Genomic DNA, 25,016 nt, shown 5'->3' with positions numbered 1-25,016 from the left:
GTTTTACATGATTACAGTTCAGTGATAACAGGATCTTTTAAAAACCCCTTTGCACTGTGCAAACCAAAACGGATACACTGCTCTATCACAAAATGTTTAAAATCTTTTCATTTTTGACTAAAACGGGTTACAGCAACAGAAACCGATCTGTGATGCTCAAATGTTTGCATGCTGCTGTATGTGCCTGGGTGCTGGGATAGTCAGGTGCTCTGTACAGGAATATGTGTGCATAAGCTGACAGATCCTTTTCCCACTATTTACTAAGAGCCCTCTGGTTGACTTCTGATCCTCTCAACCCAAAGAGATTAAAGCCTGATAGAGGAATGCAGGAAAGATGTAAGAAAGAGAAAGACCTTGCTCGTCCTCTACCCTTGATCCTTCCTACCTGTCCTTCATCTACAGCTGTTTGTCTCTATTTTACCCCTCATCTTTACCCTTTCTCCTTCACCTGTTTCCCTTATCCCCTCTTTTTCCACCCTCTTCATCACCTTCCTTTTCTCCCTCCCTATTTTCATACTTGTAATTTCATGTAATAACACCTCATGCTCCATACATCATAGATCACTTCTTTCTTCTTTATCCTGCATATTTTGTCATCTGCAGTCTGCTCCTGCCTGTTTCCTCTCATTTCATTCCTCTTGCTCATTTCATCAGATAATCAAATGAAACATATCATGAAAATTAAACCAAACAGATTAAGTTTAACTGATCAAATATAATCTGAAAATTAAACCAACTGAAACTGAATTTATTCCAGCATTGTGTGTGAGAGATAAAATATGTTGTCTCATGTTAATTTATGAGCTCTACACCTTGCATGCTTGCAGTTCGTTATCATAACAGTGGTTTTACAGCACTTAATTGGGTTATAATAAATGACCTGAAAACTAACAAATCAGTACAACTCTTGTTTCTCCCATCATATGCAAACACCCACTGCCAGGTGGGAGAGCTGTTAGAAATTATTTTTAGAGAGTGCACAAATCTAAGTAGTCACAAGCAAAATGCAAATATTTTGTCTGTTCAAGGAGAACAAAAGTCCACCAGCATTACATCAGTCATTTGGGTTAAAATCACTGAACACTACCTTGAATAAAATTATGTCTAAATAATTCCTTTATGTATTTGCACTACAACAGAAACCAACCAGCCCCCTCACATAATGGTGCCATTTTACACCACTGCAAGAGCAGAGATGTTGGGGAAAAATGGGTTTTATGAAGAAATATATCAGAGAACCAGTGAAAACAATCTTCAGCAAGAGCACAGTTTACTTTGGAACCAAGAAACTGATTAAGGTAATTATAACTCAACCCTCAAAGTCGTATCACACCCCACCACAGTTTTCCATTGGTTTTTGGTCAATGTAAAACATGCTAAAACAAACGGGAAAACAAGCCAGCAGCCTAAACTGAACGGTATTCTATCCTAATGGGCCTGGACTGGAATAGCTTAATCTGATCAAATTGGCCGCAAAGGTTTAAATGAAAATCCAATCAATATTTGTAATATGTAGAGCCATGATTAAACCCCAGATCTAGACAAGAAAATGAAAGTAAATAGTCACTAGCTTAGTGGTGTGACTCATTCAAGACTGTGTTATCAATATGGCATGCCAACATTTACTTTACTTTTTATAGCCTGGATGCAGCTCCATATCCTGAGCCAGTGGGAGATGATCATTCTCAGTTTCAGCATTGAAGGCCTTGCTCAAGGGTCCTATATGTGCTGTTTGTAATTCATCTCCAGAAAGAGCAGAAGCTGATAGCATATCAGGCCAAGGTCTTACATGTCTTCTCAAGCTGCTTTAAAAATGCTGATAACATAATCAGGTGATGTGATGAAAAAAGAGAATTGACTTCTTCTAAATGAGGCGGCAACATAATTATTTCAAAGACCACAGACATGCGTATGATCACGCTGTTGTTAGGAGGTAAATAGGACAAAGTATTTATCTTTCTGTACCTGCTTTGTACTGAGAGGTTAATGCTATAACACTATAAGCAAGTAAAATGTAGGTGTTTGATGATTCTAGTGTTCATTTTCCCTCAAATAATTAATAATAATAAATAATAATAAATAATGTTGGAAGAGTTGAAACATTGTGTAAAGTCTTCTTAAGGACATCCCAAAGATTCAGTGCAACGAAGGTCTGAACTTCCCGGTGGCCAATTCCCCATATGAAAATACAGCATGTTTTCTTAACAATTTGAGTCCAATTAATCATGTTTTGTTTTGTTTTGTTTTTATTTTAGAGTATACCCACACTATCAGAGAAGACAGAATCTATTGATGTAAGAAAATCTGATCTAACACAGCTCCCAGAGGCCCTGTTCAGTTGGCACTAAGCATGATGGGAGCATCACTCTGGAACAGGGCACCTCTTTTACTCATCAGACCATATGACCTTTTTCTATTGGCCCAAAGTCCAGTCTTTATGTTGTCTAGCAAAGTGAGAGCCTGTTTTTCTATTATCCTCACTGATCAGTGGTTTTCAACAAGCACAGCTTTTTAGTCTCAATTCCTTCAGTTCTCTTGAATTTGCACATACAGAAATGCTCAGACTTTGACTCGTAAATATTACTGATTTCTACTGTTGTTTTTCTTTGATATGATTTGATTAGATATTTTCTTCTGACCACATTTATTCCTCAAAGGTGATGGTGTTCCACTACCCTTCCATGTTTTCATAAATCATTGGACATTTCACTCAACTCCTTAGATTTCCTTTGTTGGTTTCTTTGCATGCGGCAGACCAGTACTGACCCTACTTAAACAGAAAATCCTCTTTTCCTCAACCTTAAGATGGCTTCTGATATGGCTGAAATAAGAAATATGATGCTACTCACTACATCAGATTGCCTGATGAAACATTACTTTTCTAGTGGGAGGCTCCTGTTTGATTATTATTATTGTTATTATTATTATAATTAATTTTGAACTTTTTCCTCTTCTTTTAATAGCCAGGTAGTGTTTTAGATGGAAGTAACGCTGATGATAGCTTCTCAGTATGCAGTAAGAGATGCTGCTGCCCAGACTCATCAAATTTATTGACTGGGTCACTGTTTTCATTCTTTAAAAGCTTTATCACAACTCTTGACACAAACAGTTTTATGATCACACAGTATATAAGATTTAGTTGAAAAAGAAACTTCCAGAGCAGCTTTAGTTTGGGGTTCTTCCTGCAGGTTAAAAATGAAAATATAAAAGCTAAGTGTTATATTCTCTAATATAACATTAACTAGTTCAAGAACCGGGCATTCAGTTTATGTGACTTCTTTATTGTGTATTCTTTATTGTGCACATCACCACACTTCATGTGCATTTTCCAGAACAGAAAATAGTGCCACAAAACAATGTAATGCCATTTTGAAATATATAACAGTAAGTTTACAATTTAAATGTTCCACTTCTGAGATAAATATTGCACTGATAGTTAAGGTGGATTTAAACTTGCGCGGCATCTGCGTGCGGTCGGTTACAGCATAGCAGATGCTGGTAAGTTTGCTCTCGCACTCGAGCTTAAAGGGTACGTGTTGTTTTGGTGTTGTGTTGCAGTTTCCCCTCCTAATCTGAAGGTGGCAGTAGGGGTGGTATTGGCTGGTAAACTCACCAGGTCACAGTACTTTTGATGGTTCACTTTACTTCGATAAGTATTTTCTGTTTTAAAATAACAATGGCGTCCAATATGGTTCAGTGTCTTTATTAGCATGTGGAAGAAAACGAAGAAATAATTCGATCAACCTCTTATCAACTTGATCCAGAAATCCGGAAACTCGTAATCCCAAATTTACCAATCATAAAGGACCGGTTGTTCAAAAAACTCAATCCGGATAAAAGCTTTTGGGAGTTCTGGGGATCCCATTTTTCATGATGGTGGATCACGTTATCCAGCTTACTTTTATCCCAGTTGTTCAAAGCAACATTGGACTGGATCACCCTGATTCAGAATCCCATTTTTCATGATCCAAATCTGAATTTCCAGCATTTAAAACAATGTGGGCTTCCAGCTATGTGAAGAACAACAGGTAAAAGAGCCGGTATGGGGTTACTTTATGTAGGTTTCACTTAGTGACGAAAAACTAGAATCTGTCAAATAGAAAATATTCATGTCCTTGCACTATCAGAAACTCATTTGGACAATAGTTTTGATAACTGTACTAGCAATTTATGGTTACAACCTGTACAGAAGAGATCGGGATAAATATGGAGGGGGTATAGCACTGTATAGAAAGAAAACATTGCAGTCTTCCCAGGAAAGGATATAATGTGTGCTGATATTGAAATACTATGGCTACAGATTCAAATGATCCATTGCAAGCTTCTTTTAGTTGGTTGCTGTTATAGGCCCCCTAGCTCGCATGCTTGTTATTTAGATAAAATTTGTGATGCGTTAGACAAAGTGTTGGATGAAAGTGAAGATATTTTTTCTTTTAGGGTCGTCTGAGCATTGTCCCTTATGCAAAAAACTGTCTTCTATGGCTAGTGTCTGTAATTTTACCCACAAGGATTTCTTTCTGTAATGATGGCAGGAAGGCTTCTACCTGCATTGACCTAATATTCACTAATATAAATAATAAATAATAAAGAGCATCGTTCATTAACAGTTTCCAAAACGGTGGGATGTAGTGATCATAATTTGATTGCTTTCTCAAGAAACACAAAATTGCCCAAATCAGGGGTTAGAATTGTTCTCTGCAGGTCATTTGATAAGTTCAACCCAGATGTATCAGACAATATTAATATGCAGTGGTCAGATGTTTGTGAAGAATAGAATGTAAATGCCTCTTTAAAAATGTTCATGGACAAATTAATGACGTTGGTAAATAAGTTCCTCAAAGAAAAAAGTCAACAAAGAGTAACAGTGGCTGGACAGTGAATTGAGATCTCTCATGCTTCAAAGGGATAAGGCCAAAACAGCTGCTCAGAAATCAGGATGTTCTGAAGATAGGAAGATTTACTGTACACTGAGGAATAAAGTCACAAAACTAAATCATAGAAAAAAGAGTGATTATTTTAAACAAAGAAATCAATAACTCTGCTAATGATAGTAAACAATTGTGGAAAACATTAAATGTGCAAAAAGCCAAAGTCAACTCCAAAATTTGTAGAATGTGAGGGGCAGTTTATCACTAGACCATATGATATTGCTAATTATTTTAACATTTTTTATAAACAAATTTAACAAATTAAGGGCTGGTATGAATATTACTAAAAGTCCCTCATGTTATAATTTAGTTGATGAAATAATGTCTGGTAAAACCTGCCACTTTGAATTTAATACAGTGACTCAGAATGCAGTTAAGATGCTTCAGTGTATTTCTGATGATACATCTTCAGGTATAGATAATCTTGATGGAAAAATACTTAAAGTAGCAGCAAAACAGCTTTCCAAACCTATGTGTCATATTTTCAATACATCTGTAATAAGTGGCACTTTTCCTGAGCTCTGGAAACAGTCAAAAATTATACCTTTACTCAAAGATCCAAAAGCAGGTTTTACTGGATCAAACAGCAGACCAATCAATTTACTTCCAGTATTAAGTAAGATTTTGGAGATTATTTTTAATCAAATAACGTATTATTTTAGTACAAATAAATTGCTTACAAAATGTCAACATGCATACAGACAAGGTTTTTTCACATACACTGCACTAGCACACATGACTGAAGAATGGCTGACATGTTTGGATGAGAGGAACTAGTGGGTTTTAGTTTTTCTAACAGTATAACAATATCATGTGGCCTATTACAAGGAAGTTGTTTGGGTCCACTTCTATTTTCAATTTTTATAAATGATTTTCCTCATGTTGTGAAAAAGGCTAGTGTTGTAATGTACGCTGATGATGTCACTCTTTTTACATCTACAATACCTGAACTGGATGGGAGTCTACAGCATGAGTTAAACACAGTAGTGGACTGGGTGAAAATGAATAGACTGATACTCAACATTACCAAAACAAAGTGTATGATATTTTGCAATAGATATATGTTGCCAAATATCGCCTCACTTAATTTGCATATAGAGGGTGCCTTGGTTGAGCAGGTTACCAAATTCAAACTGCTGGACATTAGATTAGATAACCAATTGGCTTGGTCTGATCAGATAAACCACATTGTCAGTACAATGGGTAGGGCTATCACTATGGCAAGAAAGTGCTCTGCATATTGTTCAACTGATATATTGAAAAAGGTTGTCCAAAGTCATGTTTTATCTCCTTTACAGTATTATCCAATAGTCTGGTCCAGAGCAGCCCAGAAACATCTACAAAAACTTCAAATCACACAGAACAGAGCAGCCAGAGTGGTTTTGCATAGTCGTTTTCGCACTAATGTGCAGAAGATGCATAACAAACTGTCTTGGCTAACTGTGGAGGCAAAAGTAAAATATAGTCCTCTGTTGTTCATGTACAAAGTCTTGGCAAATAACACACAGAATCATTTTAAAGAAAAAATATTATTCAGTGGTTATTGTCATGAGCATGTGACACGCCAAGTCAGCAACAGCACAGTCATAGTTCCAAGCCCAAAATGTAATTTCATGAAGAAAACTATCCTATATAGGGTGGCTGTAGAATGGAATTTACTCCCATCCAGTGTTAGGCAAATCAAAAATTTATCAAATTTTAAGAAAACTATAATTATAATTATATTAATTATATTTATTGTCACTATTATCTGGAGTAATAAGTATTTTTGTATTCTGTGTGACCGTTTAAATGTGTCTTATGACAGTTTGACATTGCTGTCTGTTACTGTCTTTGACTGATTTTATATATGCTTTTAATAAATTGTACCTTTGTATACTGATTTTGGACCCCAGGAAGATTAGCAACCACTGTTGGGGAAGCTAATGGGGATCCAAACAAATAAACAAATAAATACATCTCCCGGCTGGCCTGGGAACACCTCAGGATCCCCCCAGATGAGCTGGTGAATATGGCCGGGGAGAGGGAAGTCTGGGTTTCCCTGATTAGGCAGCTGCATTCACAACCCAACTCTGGATAAGTGTCAGAAAATGGATGGATGGATGGAAGATGATTTTAAGTTTTATTCTAGCTTTACTATGCTGAAAGGCTTGATAGGTAGCCTATGCCTATTCAAACCACTTTATCCCTGTAACGGTTAAACAAGTCAGGTGCAACATATAAATATTAGCATACCACTGACTAAAAAGATACTGTTATTTGCTCAAATTTGTTCAAATGTTTTACAGTAGTTTCCTCCTGAAATCTGCCTTGCAATCCTACCCTCTGTTGGAATCAGGATAATCCAGTTTTTTTGGATCAAAGTTATCTAAATCCTACTCAAGTTTTAAACAACCCAAGCTGAGGGTTTTATCCAGATAACAACTAGGATTGGATTATGTGATCCAAACCGATTTTGGAGTCCGGCTTTCACTTTTGAACAACCCATTTATAAGATGTGATCCTATCCGATTATCTAAATACAGTCAGATCACGTTGGAAAAACCGGGTCAAGGGAGTACATCCGTGTAACCGCCTGTGTAGCAGGGGTGCATGTCAGGTCTGGAAAATCTGCACACCAGACCTCCGTGGAGCTATGCAGTTCCTACGGCGGTGACGCAGACGCCGTACGCGTATAAATCCACCTTTAAAGAGCTCAACATATCAACATGTACATTTTGTGACTTGTACTCGCAACTGTTTCTTATACCTAAATTTATTCAATCTGAACACACAGGAAACATCTATGACATCAATAGTGGGCATGCAGGATTTCCCCAGCTGGTAATGTAATGACAAAATGTATCACAATGGCAATATGGAAACCACCATATTAGGGATCTGGGGCCTCATGCACAAAGACTTGCATGGATTTCCTACTAAACATAGCATATGGTTATATCCAAAAAATGTTGCAAGCACAAAAAATCCAGATGTATAAATCTGTGTGCACGCATGAATCCAAGTACATTTCCTTTGTACCTTCCAATCAACGTGGAAATGAGCACACGTGTTGGATCCCCCGACTCCCTGTCAACACCTGCATTTAAATATGCAAATCAAACTTAAATGAGCCCCACCTGAGATTCACCTCTTTGCACGGTCAGAAAATGACAAGAAAATGAATGTGACAGAGAAAAGGGGAGGCTGCTTAAAATATTTTACACTTTATGCACAGGATTATTACCAAGAGTACTTTGGAAATAGAGACAATTGGAGGCTTGTTAGAAAGATCTTAAGCTGTAGTTTAACTGGCAAAAACAGCAAAGATGCTGGGAAGATGGAATAGAATTTGGGGGCACATGCGCAATGTGCATCACAGGATTTATTTTAGGTCAATTACACGAATATATTTACTCACCAAGAAGCCACTCATCACACACAGTGCCAGCTTGTAGTCTGTTCTCAGCCATGCTGTTATTCAGAATGTACAAGTCATGCATTAAACCAGTGTACACCGGGCCCCAGGTATCTACCACCTGCTCCTATAGAATAACAACCAGCCACTTTATTAGGTAAAATTTGTTATCATCACATGGCAACAGCTGGATGAATTAGGGCATGTAGACATGATCAAGATGACTTGCTACAGTTCAAACTGAGCACCAGAATCGGAAAAAAAGGGATTTAAGTGACATAGTTGCTTGGACCAGATGCTGCTTTACTGGGATTTTTACGCACAACCATCTCTAGGGTTTACAGAGAATGGTATGAAAAGAAAAAATATCCAGTCAGCAGCACTCAAGCAAATGGGCTACAGCAGCAGAAGACAACACTAGGTGCCACTTCTGTCAACTAAGAACAAGAAACTGAGGCTAAAATTCACACAGACTCAACATAACCGGAAATTAGAAGATGGAAAAACATTGCCTGGTCTGATGAGTCTCTCTTTTAGCACCCACACCAGATGTTAGGGTCAGAATTAGTTGGAACCAAAATGAAAGCATGGATCCATCCTGCCTTGTATCAATAGTTCAGGCTGCTGGTGTTGTAATGGTGTGGGGGATATGTTCCCTTTATAACCACAGTGTACCATCTTCTGATGGCCACTTCCAGCAGGATAACGTACCATGTCACAAATTTCCATATATATAAAACTATTATTGGGCTAGTTCATTTATATTTCTCAACATACATATCTTGAAACCAGACTCAATATGGCCTTCGCTCTCATTCTGGTCTACAGATGGTGGGCCCCAGAGTATGAACAGAACTTGGGGGGAAAAGTGTATGAACATACTGCACCTTCCACTGCGAATATCTTACTAAGTGAATTAGAATTAACAAAACATGGAAAGTTTAAGTTGATCATTGTGACACTTTAAAACGTCTTTGCATTATTCTTCCCATGCTGTATTTCGCTGACCTAATGCAGGCTGCATTGTTTACATGTTGTGTTTGACAGTTGATGTTTGTTAGTTATGTTGTTACATGTTATAAACTTGTGGTTGTGCTACCTTCTTGACCAGGTCACTCTTGAAAAAGACATTTCTAATCTCAGTGAGGGTTGTATCTGGTTAAATGAAGGAGAAATTAAACAAAGCTCAAATTATCTCCAACTGGTTTCTTGACCATGACAATGCCAATGGCCTCCACAGCCACCAGATCTTAGTTTTACATCATGAACATGCAGGAATGTATTTAGCAACATGTACTTTATAAAGTTTGACAATAAAATGTGACATAATTCATTTACTTTGCATACCTGGCAAGTCCCTAAAAAAGTAGATGCACCTGTCGCATCATGCATAAATTAGTGTTGTGAAACTGTGGCTGGAGGGGCTTTAAGACACTTTTTTCTAGTTAAACAAGAATTGTGGAAACATACCAATTCCTCTACAACAAAAAAAAAAAAAAAAAAAAAAAAAAAAAAAAAAAAAAGAAAAAGAAAGAAAGAAAGAATAATTATTTTAATCTTTTTGGAGTCAAACTTCCCAAACTACTTTCTGACATGAGAAAATGTAAAAAAAAAAAAAAAAAAAAATGCTTTAAAACTTTTAGGAAAGACATAGATCAGAAATACATCAGTACTTTGCAGCACCATCTCATTAAGGTTTTCAAGAATATAACAATTACACGAGGCCTAAGTCTAAGAGAAAAAGCCTGTGTGCTAAGATGAACATCACACTGACAGACTGCAGAAAAAGGAGGGTTAAAGCAGGACGTTGTTAGATACATTTCCATAAAGCCTTGAAAAAAAAGGTAATTACACCTCCACGTTGATTACAAAATACATTTCAAAGCATATCCATCATTTTAAGTAGCAGGAAGCCATTTTGTCCCATCACATGTCTTTTGAGTCAATTCCATAATTATTTTCCTTACTTGTCTTTAATCCTTGACGTCATGGATTAATTAATGAACATCTACAAACACATCAGATATCATCTTGTTGAAGTCCACTGCTCTCTCTCTGATCCCCCAGGAAAAAAGTAAAATTACTTTGTTGTGGAGAGAATTTAATATCAGAGCTTTAGGGGAGTCATTCTGCAAAATATGTGATGAAACCTGCCGCGATTGCTGCAATTCAAATTCAGCTTGAGAGGAAGTGTCATATAAAAAACTTAAAAGACTTGAGCAGTGCAAAGCATGACCAGGTGTTTTTTCTAAGATTCTTATCTCTGTTTCTCATAAATACACTTTATCATGTTTGTACTCAATGACTTTTGTTTTTAAACTCTCTCGGGTACAAAAGGACGCAGCAGCTGATAAATAGGGCAACGGAAGAACTGCTGAAGTTGAAGATCTACCTGCAAAACATTTACATACACAGTCGAATCCATGTTTTCCTCAGACTGGTGTGCGAATAGCTTCTGCTTCCACACTTTTATTACCTCTGACAACAGTAATAAGGTCAAAAGTTAGAACAGCAGGGAGGTTATGCATTCCTCTTTAAATGTCAGTGTCAGGGTGTTGTAGAGGAGCTGTTTCTCTAACCTTTGACCTCCTTACTCTTTGTTGTGTGATGCAATGTGATGCCAAGTGATCACAAGCTACTTTGAAGTCCAAATAGATTTGAATTCATGTTCTCTATTAACAGAAAATCTGAGCAAATAATGTACTTTTTTCCTCAATTGCCTTTGAAACTCTTTTAAAGCTTTTAACATGGAACATTTTTTTTTAAAACATCATGTGTGTTCCTCTTTGGTCACTCTCTTTTTCTTTTGGTGTGATTACTAGTGATGAGAGGTTTGGCTCTTCTCCATCTTCCTCATTTATTATCACTCTGATATAATAATAAAATAAAGAGAAGTTAATGCAAACAGAGATAAAATAATTAATTACAAAAAGACATTACAATAGACATTAGGAAAACAAGTTAGACAACACAAGAAAAAAATGAAAGACTTGATCATCCTTCAAACATTGCTCGAGATGGGCCTTAAAGATGTGTAGAAGGTAGATTCTTCCAGAATTTATTTCCGTTTACCGACAGCACAGCCAGTACAAACATGGTACATCTAAAATCTGTTCAGTTTTATTAAGTTGACTTCAACTTTACAACAGTTAACCAAAAAAAGTCATCTCAAGATGATGTCCAATTCAATACAAGTCTTTGTAGGCCAGTTATTATTCAATAAAAGATCCACATTAGTGTCATGGTTCACAGTGCTGGGTCTTGATTCTTGTTTGGTTTTTGTCATGTTTAGTTTCCGTTATGTTCATACTTTAGGTTTTCAGTTTTGTCATGTTTAGTTCAGTTTTTCTGTTTTCCCTCATGTGCTCAGTTTTCTGTTCCTGGCTCATTAACTCACCTGGTTTGATTTTGATTAACTTCACCTGTTCGCAGTTTGTTCCTCTGTGTATATATACCCCATGGTTTTCAGTTTGCCCTTGTCAGATCCTTGTGGTTCATCCCTGTGATGTGTAGCTCTCTGTCCCTGAGTTTTGGTAAATAAACCAGCTGTGTTCATCACAGTTCAGCTTCTGCATGTTCTATCTGCATTTGGGTCATCACCTGCGCTCACATGTGACACATTAATCCAATTTATAATAACTGTGTTCATATAAGCCAATTAATATTTTAAAAAAGTGAAGCCAATGCACCTCTCCTTGAATGGGCCTACTTTCTCTGCCTCCTGTCCGAAATGACACCCAAAATAAATGGGATGCATAATCATGGTCTCAAAAGAAAGCTGTGACGTGAAATTACTAGAGAAGTTTCGGAAACACAGTCATGCACGTTACTGTGGGTAAATTTACCTGGAACACAGTAGAAAATTTAAATGGTATTGCCTCCTAAAAACTGCATTACACTTAGTGAAAACTAAAGGATAGCAGCCCAATTCATCTAGGAATTAGTAAAGTAATATCTGATGAGGAACTGTGCAAAAATAGACAATAAAAGAGTGAACCTGAGCATGTTTTATTAAAGAAGTTATGCAGGTAGATTTCTAAAGGAACTTATCAGCTGATGTTGATAATCAACACATCTATCAATCATGAGAGTCGGGAGAATCGAGGGACAGCCCCCAAATTCACCTTAAAAGCACTGGGGATCCAGAAAGAGGTGAAGCCTTCATGACTTCTTTCAAACAAAAGCAGTCATAGGGGAACACATTAGCAAAGTTTGTTGAGGTGGAATAAAACTACAGTACAGAACAGCAGAAGTAAGGCATGATGAATGACTTAGTGTGTTTGCTACTCTTTGGCTGTTGGCTATCAGTGTTTTTGTCCCACATTGATGAGAGTGACATCTTTGTAATCAGCAGAGTCTCTGCTTTCATGTGATACCTGGTGTGGTTTGCTTGAAGTGGGGAAATTAGCAGAAGCTCTAAAGTGGGCCGTGCTGTTCTTACTTTTATGTCTCTCCATCATCATAGTATGCTACATGTTAGGACTGGTGCTTCGCTCTGTGTGCAAAGATCTTTTGTACTGCCTGCATCTCATGCTGCAACCTGTACAGAGGCTCTAGTCAAGAAGAGGCTAAACTAATGGATTACATCAAATCTTGATTCAGTCCTCCATCCTGAGCATGTACATGGGTGGAGGCTGACAGTGGAAATAAACAAGGTACCAAACTGAAAGATCCAATAGATAAAAATGTCTGTATGTTATTGCATTTTGGTCAATAGTTTTGTAAATCTATTTAACTTTGCTATCGTTTACCATGTTGCTTGTCATGGCGGAGCATTAGGGCCACATTAAGAAAAATATTTTTTCACAGACTTGAAGAATAAAGTAATAATGAGAAAGAAACTCACCTGGCCACTGCCTGCTCTCCTCTAGTTCAGGTAGGCATTCCTGACTCATCTACTCTTCATAATGTCACTATGCCATGTGCTCAAGCTTAACCAAGCACCTCAGGGTTGTCTCCAGCTTTCAGTCCTTTCGCTATACGGCCATTTCAAAATGTAGAGCCAAAGTAAATAACTGGTGGGATTAGGAAGAAGGGGCAGTCTGAAATACTCACAGATACACCCGTAAAACGAGCACAGATGGAAGACGAACAAAGAAGAAAAAGCACAATGCAAGAAAGAATAGCTTAGGGAAATCAGAAAGAAAAGCAGTAGCAGAAGAAAATCTTGCCAAAAAATGCTAGAAGCCAGTGTTTTAGATGATGACAGCATTTTTGTTGTCTGCATGGAGCCATTGAGCAACTCAGAACCAAAGGGAGTGTGGGTAAAAGAGCTACCACATTGTGACTCAGATTAAAAATATACACCTTCTCAGACACACACTGGCTCTGTTTTCTATTGGGAAAAAAATGTGTGTGTGTGTGTGTGTGTATATATATATATATATATATATATATATATATATGTGTGTGTAATCAAAAGAGAACCGACGTTTGTCTTTGTCTAAACCCATGCAGATCGGCAGGACATTGTGGTTTTTGGATGGGAAACTGCTCCCAATGTCATGAATGGCAGGCGTCGGAGGAGGTGAGGACCCAATTGCAGGCAGTCAGAGGCAGGAGGCAGAATTGGTGCAGGTGACAGGTTTATTTCCAGAACTCAAGACAGGGATAAATTCAACGAACTAAACCACACATGACCAAATGAGGATCTGACAAGGAGTGACTGAAAACCAGGAGTACTTGTACACAGAGGGAGTAACAAGGCACAGGTGAAGTGGATGACTAATCAGACCAGATGATCTAATGAGGCAGAACAGAAATCACAGGAACACAAGAGGGAAAACCAAACATGACAAAACTGAAACCTAAAGCATGAACATAACAACTATAAACCAAGAACAAGACCGGACTAAACATGACAAAAACCAAAATCCTAAACCATGATCAAAACACCCACCAAAACCCAGAAACCGTGACACCCAAAAGACAATGAGAAACTTTTAATTTATTATATATATATTTTTTAAATAAATGCGGTTTTAAATTACGCAAGACAGCAAAGGTAAGACATGTTTTCTGACTTTTACAAGCGTAAAGCATAAATCGGGTCTTCTTCTGCCTCTGGTTCGGTGAATCTTGGTCATAGCGAGATGAAACTTCCAGCTGTGGAATCTGTGAGATGTGAGCTTTCAGTAGAGGAGTCGTTTGTTCGTGTTTATGGGGAGACATCATCTGTGTTTACATATTTTTCAGACTTTATGTAGCTGGTCTTTGAATTATTTGTTGTCTTAACTGTGTGTGTTGGTCATAGACATGGTTTTGCTGAGTTGGTAGCGGAGACTCTGGGCTTTCTGTGGATACCACACACGTTTAGTTGCACATCTGACTCTACACCCAGAAACAAGATGTTAACCCCTTAACTCCCGGTAGCGGAGGCTGCAGGTGCAGTCAAGCTAAAATTTAAAGTTTAGAAAATATATAGGCCAAAAATGTGGTTAATGAAGCACTAAAGGTTCATGGATGGAAGTTATTGTGCATATTGTGAATATTTCTCTCTCCTCACCATCTAGAAGCTGTGAGATTCTCATCCTGCTTTCTCTCTGTTCACCTGATGCTGAAATTCATCACATATTGTTCCTTCTGTGTTTAGAAGGAAGCAGCTTCACAGCTTTAAATTCATCCTGCTGACTTTTTACCTTTTAGTTAGTAAATCCTGAACATTTCATCCTTTTTTGTCATAAATATTTGATTTTATAAATATATATGAAGCAATATTTTAACTGTTGCTGTTTAAAGAGAAAACTGCTGCTAAATCTGTTTATGTGTTTAGTGCAGGGGTCTGCAGCCTTTCCAATCCAAAGAGACATTTTTCCCTCAGCCAGCTAAATAAAACTCCTTTAGAGCTGCAAATATTACTTTTCAAAAAGGAAACTTAATATATATTTTTAAGGAAGAGCCACCATAGGATATTTGTTATTTTTGAAGAACCACATTTTTATTTCCATTTTTAGGTTTTAAAGAAAAGAAAAACAAATAACCTTTATAAAAAGAGGATAAACAGACTTTCTACTAAGGGATGTAGATATTTGTGGAAGATTATGTAAAAGAAAAAAAAAGTTCCTGGTTTCCAACCTAATGACAAAAAAGATAGATTTAAAAATATTTTACCCACATATTTAGAGGCATTGTGGAAGGTCCAGAGAGCCGCTTGCAGCTCCAGAGTCGCAGGTTAGAGACCCCTGATGTCGTGTTTGTAAACTAAATATACTAAATAAAATATTTTCTTTATATAGCTGTAGGCCTTCTGTGACGAAGCCGTCTCGTCACTGACAGCTGTCCCTACTGAGTCCATAAACGCGCACACCGACACACACACACACACACACACACACACACATACTCGCCTAGTCAGTTCCCCGGGGACAAACTCCCGCCAAAGTCCGACAGTCATATTACAACAGTAAACCACACAGGAATACAGTCTGCCTCACGTAGCGACTTATTAAGGGTGCACACTTAATATTTTGCAAGGCTGATTGATTATATGGCGTTTGCTGGTTACTTACCGTCCTCTTCCTGTCACTGCTGTGGCTTTGGTCAAACCCGAGGCCATATCCAACCCACTGTTAAGTAGCCGACCTGGCCGACATCCGGAAGTGACGTCACGACCACGTGAGCACCCCGGTTTGCGCCAAACATTTTTATTTTTAAAAACCATTTATTATTTTGCTGTTTCTACTACTGTGATTAATGTGAATCTTCGAAACGAATGTGTAGAATTTGTGTTATTTTTGTAATTATTTTATTTATGTGGAAACATAATAAGAACTTAACTAAAGTGATTTATTTGTAGAAATTAAGGATTATTAAGCATAAGGGGCGGGGCTTAGAGTATTTAAAGGGAAGCCTGAGAAGAAGGATAGAGTCATTCATTGAGTTGCATTGCTGGCAACTGGAAGGATTGAGCGGAGACAAAAGGTTGGATTATTTTTGGCTGGTCTAGAGAGAGACAAAAGTTGTATGTTTGTTATTTTTCTTATTTTTTCTTTTTGTAAATATGTAAATATAATTGGCACTGGAGTTTTTGGACATTTCTTGCACTGCTGAGCACCGTTTGGGAGCCACGGGCACAATAAATCCACCACAAACTGACAAGCGACTTGCCTGTTTTATTGGTTGGCGAAGAACCCCGCCACACCTTCATTTAAAGGAAAGAGACTTTTTGCCCGTAACAATGCGATTAATAGCGATTGTTATGCTATTAAATAATTTTAATCATTGCCCAGCACTAATATATATATATATATATATATATATATATATATATATATATATATATATATATATATTTAGGCTGTATATCAGATATATATCTGATCATTAAACATCCATACTGTTATGAAAGTTTGTTCGCTTAGACTCATTTACACACATATAAACACACTTCTGAGACAGACATTGTTCTGGATAGCGTTTTTATTTCAGTAAATATATTTTTGAAGTATAATCTACGGTAGACCTCTGTTTATGCATGTTACAACCCATCCAGGCAGTGGGGTCAATTGTAATAAAGGACCACCATATATTTGACATTAACACACAAGGTCTTTGATGTTCTTGCAGGGTTTTGAATTAATGACATTTGTATTACACAAATTAGCAGCTACAATCTGTACACAGTGACATTTATGATATTAAAGTAGGACATGTAGTTGCAAAATTAAGGTCAGTTGTTTAAATGCATTATTTATTACTACATTATCAGCAAATCAAGCCTCAGATTTTGAGGCTCGACCCACATGTGAAAGCAGCATGTGTGTATTATTGCAGCAGGTCAAAGCTGAGCCAGCAAATAGTGCTTTCCTTTAATGGAACATAGTGAAGTTACAACCAAATCAGTGATGTTGACCTTGTTGGAGTGTTTTCTGTGCTAGATATGCTATCTGAAAGAAACACAATTGCATACATCAAATAAAAGAGGGTTTTATGAGTTTAACTAAGCATTATAAACAGAATGCTAAAATACAAAAATTTGCTCATCTTTGATTTTTGTCATTAATTTTTCATTATCCTGAACCCTTTTAGGTGCATCTAATGAAAGCTGCAATAAAGAATTAATATCTAAAATGCTGATGTGCGTTTTAAGCATGATTCAAGTAATCTATGATGCCAGATGTTGTACTTGAGTGGTATAAACAACTTGCTGTGTTCTTCAGGTGTGTGAATACAAAGTCTGGCTTGTTTATAGCTTCCTGCTCTGATAAACTTATCAGCACAGCCAGCTCAGCAGCTTGATAAGCCATGATCAGCTGCAGATCCAAGCTCAACTGAAAAACTAAAGCACAATTAATTAAACTAATTTAGGAAAGCAGTTAAGTCAAATAACTAAAAAGCTAAAGAGAAGTACAATATTTCACAGATTATTTTTCAGTTATTTGGTTGTATTCAACAGGGAACATTAAGAGAACTTGATTTAGTTTATTTTTAGTTTTCTTTATCATTTTGGGACAAATTTTGAAGGAAAATCCAAAGGATGTGATGTAACTGGACATTTAATGCTCACTGTCTGACTTCTTTCCCTCTTTCTGCTCGAACTACAGTAACAAATCAGAAATGGAGCTTATGCTAGTGCTAATGCTAACTAACACCAGGTGCCCAAGACAAACTCCACGTACAATAATTTAACATAACAGTGTGACTTCAGTGGCCTCATCCATCACTTAGATGCCATTCACAGCTTTCAGTTTGTTAATGTTTGTGTTTTATTGCCTGTGTTTGTTATTAATCGCCCCTCACCTGCATTCATTTAGTCATCTCCTAATTTCCAGATCCTTATTCTCCAGCATTTTCATCACCCTGTTTGTCCAGTTTGTAACGCCTGTAGAACTTTTGTTTGTTTGCTTGGGACTTATGCTGCTGCTATGTTGCTTTCGGTGTAACCACAGAGACTTTAGTTTGTTTAGTAATTTGATAAAGTCTCCTGTTCCTGGCCTGCTGCCTGTCTGTGTGTCACACCACTCAATGACTGGGCTGCTGTTTGATCACATATTAGAAATTATGGCCACAACTTTATCTCCAGGTCTCAACAACACACATATGTGATGAAAACATGTAATTTCCTTGTGTAACTGACTTGTGGCTACACTGTTTTTACTCTACACAAAGAGAAATACTGTAGGTGTTTTATATCTGTGGCAATGGTTTGGTTGTCAGAAAACTTCCAATAGAAGTCTTACTGTCAACATTTGTAGAAAATTAGAGGTACTTGATAAAGAATGATATCTGATCACAAATGGACAAACTAAAATCACTCTATGATCAAATAGTACATATAACAAATGTCAGAAAAAGCTAAAAAGAGTTTATGTACACTTTATCATTCTTTATCAAGTACCTCTAACTGTAAAATACTCACTATAATAACAAGAAAGGTATTTTAATGAGTATTTTACTGTTTTATTGTTGCTCAGTTGTTGGTGGATGCATGGATTTGTAGTGGTTAGGCCCAATACCTCTTAGTCAGAAGCAAAGTTTCTGGTTAAATCTCAGGTGGGACCTGTTTTCAGTTGGTGAAAGATCTGAAATGCAGGCAGGCCAGTTCAGCACCCGGACTCTTGTCGTGCAAAGCCATGCTGTTGTGATGGATGCAGTTTTTATTTGAGCATGGTCTTGCTGAAATATGTAAGACCAGCTTGAAAGACATGCTGTTTAGATGGGAGCAGATGTTGCTCTAAAACGTCTTTGTACTTTTCAGCATTGATGGAGCTTCATAGAAGTGGAAGCTGCCGATGCAATAGGATCTAATGCAACTTCATATCCCATCACAGATGCAGGCTTTGGAACTGTCTGTTGATAACAAGCTGGATGGTTCCTCTGTTTTGCTTCTATGCATGTTAAAGCTTTAACCTACGATGGTGGGAGTCTTTACAATTTTATGTGGTAAGTTGTTTTTGTTCTGTTGGGAATTAACTCTAGGCTAATTTAAAAATAATTGCATTCTGATTTTATTTTACCCAGCAACCCAACTTTTTTTAAATTGGAGTTATAAAAGATGGAAATAAAAATGTTGAAGACTAAATCCATAAACCCAATAACATCTGCTTCATTTAGCAAATATTTCAAGTTTTCAGTTGATAAAATCAAGACAGTATGAACTGAGCTTGACCCTAGAAAAGAGTGTGTAAAGCCATTACATACACTCTTTGTCTAAAGTGCCCTGCAGCACAGTTAGCCCCAGTGGGAATCAAACTCCCAACAATGGCACTGTAAGTGCTTCCCACAGAAGGTGAACCTGAAAATTGAGGGAGGAACAAAGGAGAGTAAGTGGCACTTTTTCTGTAAGTTCACATTTGTCAGTTAATTTAAATAAAATATGACCAGGAGAATAAAAGTTACTATATTTCTAAATTAAAATGAAATAATGATGAGAGAGGATTTATTTCTGTTTTATTTCAAAGTTGAAACAAACATAACTTTATGTTATGTGTGCTATTTTGTTATTTTAAAACCTGGCCCCCCAGTTAGTGGACTTGGATAAGAGATGGTGCCAATCTGGGCAAAACAGCCATTTTAGACACCTCTTTAATTTAGTTCTGTTTTACTTTATCAGTTGGCTTTTTACAGAGAAAATGTTCACATTTTGTATTAAGGTTTGGTAGTGTTTTAGCTACAGCTGCATCACTTGAAAGGGATATTTATATTCATCCTGAAAGCATCCGGGTATTTTAGGCCAGCCTGAAACTTTTTCATTTGTTCAATGTACCATCTTCATTTATTCATTACCAGTAACACGTACACATCTTAACAAATCTCTTTTTTCTCTAACACCAAAAGTTATCAAACAGACGTTGTGATCACAGAGAAATCCTCATTTCATGATGGGTATGCAATTTTTAAGCAGAGACCTAAAAGATAGGCGCAGGGCTCAAGGGGTTAAATAAATTCCTCTGGCATACATTTTACTGATGTTATACATGCACACGAACAGCTTGGGGATCAACTTTTATATAATCTTCCTGGATCTGCATGCAAATAAAATCCCTTTCTTTTCTCTCAATTTTACATTTCTTTCTATTTTTCCTGCATAAGGTCAACATCAGCTCGGTTTCTTTTTGATACACTCTTTTTTTAAATGATCGCTCTTTTTATCCTTTTGTCTCCTGATCATGCTTATCCTCTCTCGCTTTCGAACTTTGTAGGTTTTCCTCCTCTCAGCATTGTTTATGTGTTTCTCTAAAAGGTGAAAATTAATGTTCGTTTGAGTGTGCAAAAGCCTGAGCTGTGGGCTTCTGCAACATTTTAGATGGATTTACCGAGGTTATTTGAGGATTTCCCTGCCCTCTCTTCCTGTGTATGTGTGTGCATGTGTGTGTGTGGTCTTATGGGCTCTGAGGTAATCATGGGAGATTTCCTCCTCACTGGAGCGACTGTAGAGCAGGTGCCTGAGGAATAGTCTCAATCTCATTTTCGCTCTTCCATGTTATCTTTTTTTCTCTCTCTCTCTACTCACTGCTACACACATTTAATTTCTTTCTCTCTTTGTCTTGTTACAGCAGTGTTTAGGTTATTAGATCAAGTCTGTAATTTGGATTCCCTGAACAAGTGAATGTAGTCTGAATGCTAAAGGTCAGCCCACAGTCATATAAACTCATAAAAACAGACTAAACAGTTAATACTAAATCCATTTTATAGTACTTACATCTGTTTATGCTATCATTATAATTGAGTCTGGCTGAATCAATTCAATCTGGTTCATTGAGTCATTGGTTGTTTCTCTACCTTTTCCTGAGAAAAAGGGTTGTTTATGAGATAATAGCATAACTGCAGCTACTACGTCAAATTTTCTCTTGAATCTGCCTAACGCTGCTGCTTTATAAAAGTTCTTATTAAGAAGAAACTTCACAAATAAAGAATTTCAACACTCAACAGAAACTTCATTGCACCCAATTGCTTGTCAACACAATAGCTAATCAGCCAATCACACTGCAGCAACTGAATGCATTTAGCCATGTAGACATGGTCAAGATGGTTCAAAGTTGAAACTGAGCTTCAGAATGAGGAAGTAAGGGATTTGTGTGACTTTGAACATGACATGGTTGTTGGTACCAGACGGCCAATTTTCACACACAACAAACCACTGGTTCCAACCAAGGTATGCATCTCTGAACACACAACACGTCCAACCTTGAAGCAGATGGGCTACAACAGCAGAAGACTACACAGGATGTCCCTCCTGTCAGCTACGAACAGGAAACTGAGGTTACAATTCACACAGACTCACCAAAACTGGACAGTAGAAGATGGAAAAATGTTGCCTGGTCTGATGAGTCTCCATTCAGCTCTACATTCAGATGTTAGTCAGAATTTGGTGGAAACAACAAGAAAATATGGCTGCTGGTGGTATAATGGCATTGAGAATGGTTTCTTGGTACACTTTGTTCCCTTTAGTACCAAATGAGCACAGCCTGCCTAAATATTGTTGCTGACCATGTCCATCCATTTATGACCACAGTAAACCATCTTCTGATGGCTACTTCCAGCATGATAATGAACCATGTCACAAAGCTCAAATCATCTCCAACTGGTTTCTTGAAAATGACAATGAGTTCACTGTACTCCAACGGCCTCCACAGTCAGCAGATCTCAATCCAAGAGAGGACCTTTGGGATGTAGTGGAACAGGAGATTCTCATCATGGATGTGCAGCTGACAAATCTGTAGCAACTGTATGATAATGTGATTAAAATAAACTGTTATTTTTTTTCATTAACAGGTAATGTAACTATTTCTATCAACACCATTACTGTTACTATAGTTCCAAACATTGAAGTGGTCTTCATCTGACTGAGGGGTTTGGGGGTAGAAATGACCACATAAGTGATAATGATTGACTGAGGAAGAGTAAAATGGCATAGAAGAGTTGGCCAAGTTTGCACAGCTGAACACACACACCCAAGAGATGCAAAAAGCAATGTTGAGTCCAGAGAAAACAAAGGAGGAGTTTTTTAAACTGGAATCAGACACACAACTTGTCCCTCACAGAGATAAAAGACAAGAAAGTCATGAGAAATGTTCATTATGACCAGAAACAGTGTTTCTCTGTGTTGACTGTTATAATCATGTGAGGCACCTCTCCATGGAAGGAGACAAACCCACTACACCCAAACAGCCTGAGTTTATGTTTATGTCAATGTTTTTTTCATTTAGTAATTTCTTCTAAGTTTCCATTTAATTGATTAGTGAGATGTAATATTCAGTTTTATTATGAACAAATGAACATGCAGTAGAATTTAAGATTTTTTTTTAATAAAGGAAACAAAAAAAAGGGATAGTTACTTACCCAAGTGACTATTTTTTATAATGTTGTAACTTTCTTACTAACCAGTGTTCCCAACACTGGATGCTATTATGTCAATATCTCTGAGGAGTGTTTCCAACACCTTGTTCAAGCTATGCTACAAAGAACAACAGCCAGGATGCTCGAGCTAACACCACTGAAAACACCTACATGTAACATGTGAAGATCAGAACTGGAGTACAGAATTGGAAGGATGTGGCCTGGTCTGATAAAAGCATTTTCATTAATGTCATGTGACTGGCCAGGTTGCTTACCTGAAGAAGACATGAGACCAGGATGCATTATGGGACAAAGTCTGATGGTTTTCTGCCAAGAAACCTTGGGTCCCACCATTCGTGTAGACATTGCTTTGACATCGATCTAAACATTCTTGAAGAGCAATTGAACCCTTTCATAGAAAAAGTAATCACTAATGGCTGTGGCCACTTTCAGTAGCAAAAAAAAAAAATGCCTCCAAATTCTTCAGAACTTTGTCCAATCCAACATTTATGGGATGTGCTGGGTGTACAATTCATGAAGGTCTTATCCCACAACTTAGAGGACTAAATAGATCTGCTATTGATGGCTTGGTGCCAGATACCTCAGCCTAACTTCAGATGTGTGGTGAAATTCATGCCTCTAGGGGTCAGAGCTCTTTTGATGGAGAAAAATAAAAGGAGGGATCTGCACATTATTAGTTAGTAATCCTAATGTTATGGCTCATAACCTTTTAGGTTACCCAAGTCATCCTCCCTAGACACACAAATTTCCAACATATCTACTAAGATATTGTGCTCCTGATTCTCTATTTGCACTTGGTACAGTGTGATATTATGCACACATCCATACTGGTGGATCTATAAAGTACAAGAAAACACATAATCATGCAGAGATGCAAACAGTCCACACAAAGAAAATCTCCTGCATCTGTGCTGTCAAGAGCAAATGTGTTTGACCGGGTACATCTATGAGAGGTGAAAAAGCTTGTTTTTTATGTGCATTTTGCTGGAGATAGAATTTATTCCAGCACTTATCATTGGTTTTCTTCGTTTATAGAAATCACATTTACGTTTCATTGAGCCAAAATCAAATGTGATTGCAGAGATCCTTGATGAGCATTTAAAACTTACATCTCCATAAATCCTTTCTATGCAGAGATCTGTAAAAACACATATGCATATGCATGAAATTCTCTCTCCCAGCTCTAGAGCGATCAGGAGCTCTTGGCTGTTACATTTGTAAGCATTGTGTAGTCCTCTAGCTTCCTTTCTGTGCATTGTAGTAATATTTATCTGCATCTTGTCTAACAAACAGGATTGTGTAAGATTAGGTCAAAGGACTTTCAGTCAGTCCTTTAAAACTGACACTAAAAGGATACCCTGTGTGCTGACATCTGATGCCGATGGGTTATTCCTGACTAGGCATCCATTAATGATGAGCTGGATGAAACGAAGAGGAAGTCATTCAGATGGACATGAGCTGGGGGGTTGATGAATCTGCTTTAGAGTTGGTTGTTCTGGATCTCAATGTGTTTTTTGAGCTTTATCTTAAAGCATCGTGGAAAGTCGTGTTATGTGCTATTTTTGCTGCTCATGTGAGCACACGCTTCGGAGTCTATGTGAAGGACACCAAACCTTTTAGCTTGACACTATTTTCTACCACTAAACAGCATGAGAAAAAGCAATGTGAAATATAGTAGAAGTCATGTACCCTTCATGTGCAAAGCTGTGATATCACATTAATTAAATTTAAGATGAAGATATAAGTTGTTTTGGCTTCCTTCTCTCCTCTCTATTTTCCCTTGACACACTCCTTTTAATGTCTTCTTCCTTTCAAAGATGACTCATCCCTCTGTTTCCCTTCACCCGCAGTCTCCCTCTCCACTTTTTATTATCTTTTCTCCCTTCCTTTAACACAAGCCCCCATCCCTCCTTCTTTTTTGCTCTCTTTTCCCCTCCTCTTACGTACATCCTTCTCTTTTCCTCCCCTGTCTTTCTCATCCCTCTTCCTCCCCCTCTGCCAGATTAATCTGATGTTCTGGTCAATGTCCAACAACAGCTGTTTATATTGGTTGGCAGAGGTTTGGTGTGTATGTGTGCTCATTAACTCTCCAAATCTGTCTCGCGTATTTGTGTCCCCCCCCCCCACCATATCCTCTTGGTTTAATTCAAATGGGCTTCAATGACATGAATTCTGTGAAACCACTAAAGAAATATACACATATTCAATCTCTTTCAGTCCTTTCTTTGCAATCTGCTTTTATGTGTGCACAGGAGCTGTATATGTGTGTGTACCTCATGAATCTGGTGATACATTTCACAAATACTCTTCCTCTGTCACACGTGACTCAGGGATTATTTTTTCTCTACCAAAATAAGCTGAGTGAGGGAGAGCGACAGAAAGAGAGGGAGGCG

The 25,016-nt window shown here is 37.5% G+C and overlaps 1 long non-coding RNA gene across 1 annotated transcript; it reads right to left on the bottom strand.

Annotated features, from left to right (window-relative positions):
• Window positions 1-8,713: 8,713 nt before the first annotated feature.
• LOC121643275 lies at window positions 8,714-21,651 on the bottom strand. Its single transcript, XR_006011079.1, has 3 exons — window positions 21,511-21,651; window positions 16,097-16,100; window positions 8,714-8,762 (listed from the first exon to the last, which is right to left on the bottom strand). It is a non-coding gene; the product is annotated as an uncharacterized LOC121643275 (long non-coding RNA).
• Window positions 21,652-25,016: the final 3,365 nt, after the last annotated feature.

Source organism: Melanotaenia boesemani, chromosome 7 (assembly GCF_017639745.1).
Source record: "Melanotaenia boesemani isolate fMelBoe1 chromosome 7, fMelBoe1.pri, whole genome shotgun sequence".
In the NCBI taxonomy this organism is placed as follows: Eukaryota; Metazoa; Chordata; class Actinopteri; order Atheriniformes; family Melanotaeniidae; genus Melanotaenia; species Melanotaenia boesemani.
Note: the sequence above shows the minus strand (reverse complement) of the source record. Positions and strands in the feature narration are given on the sequence as shown.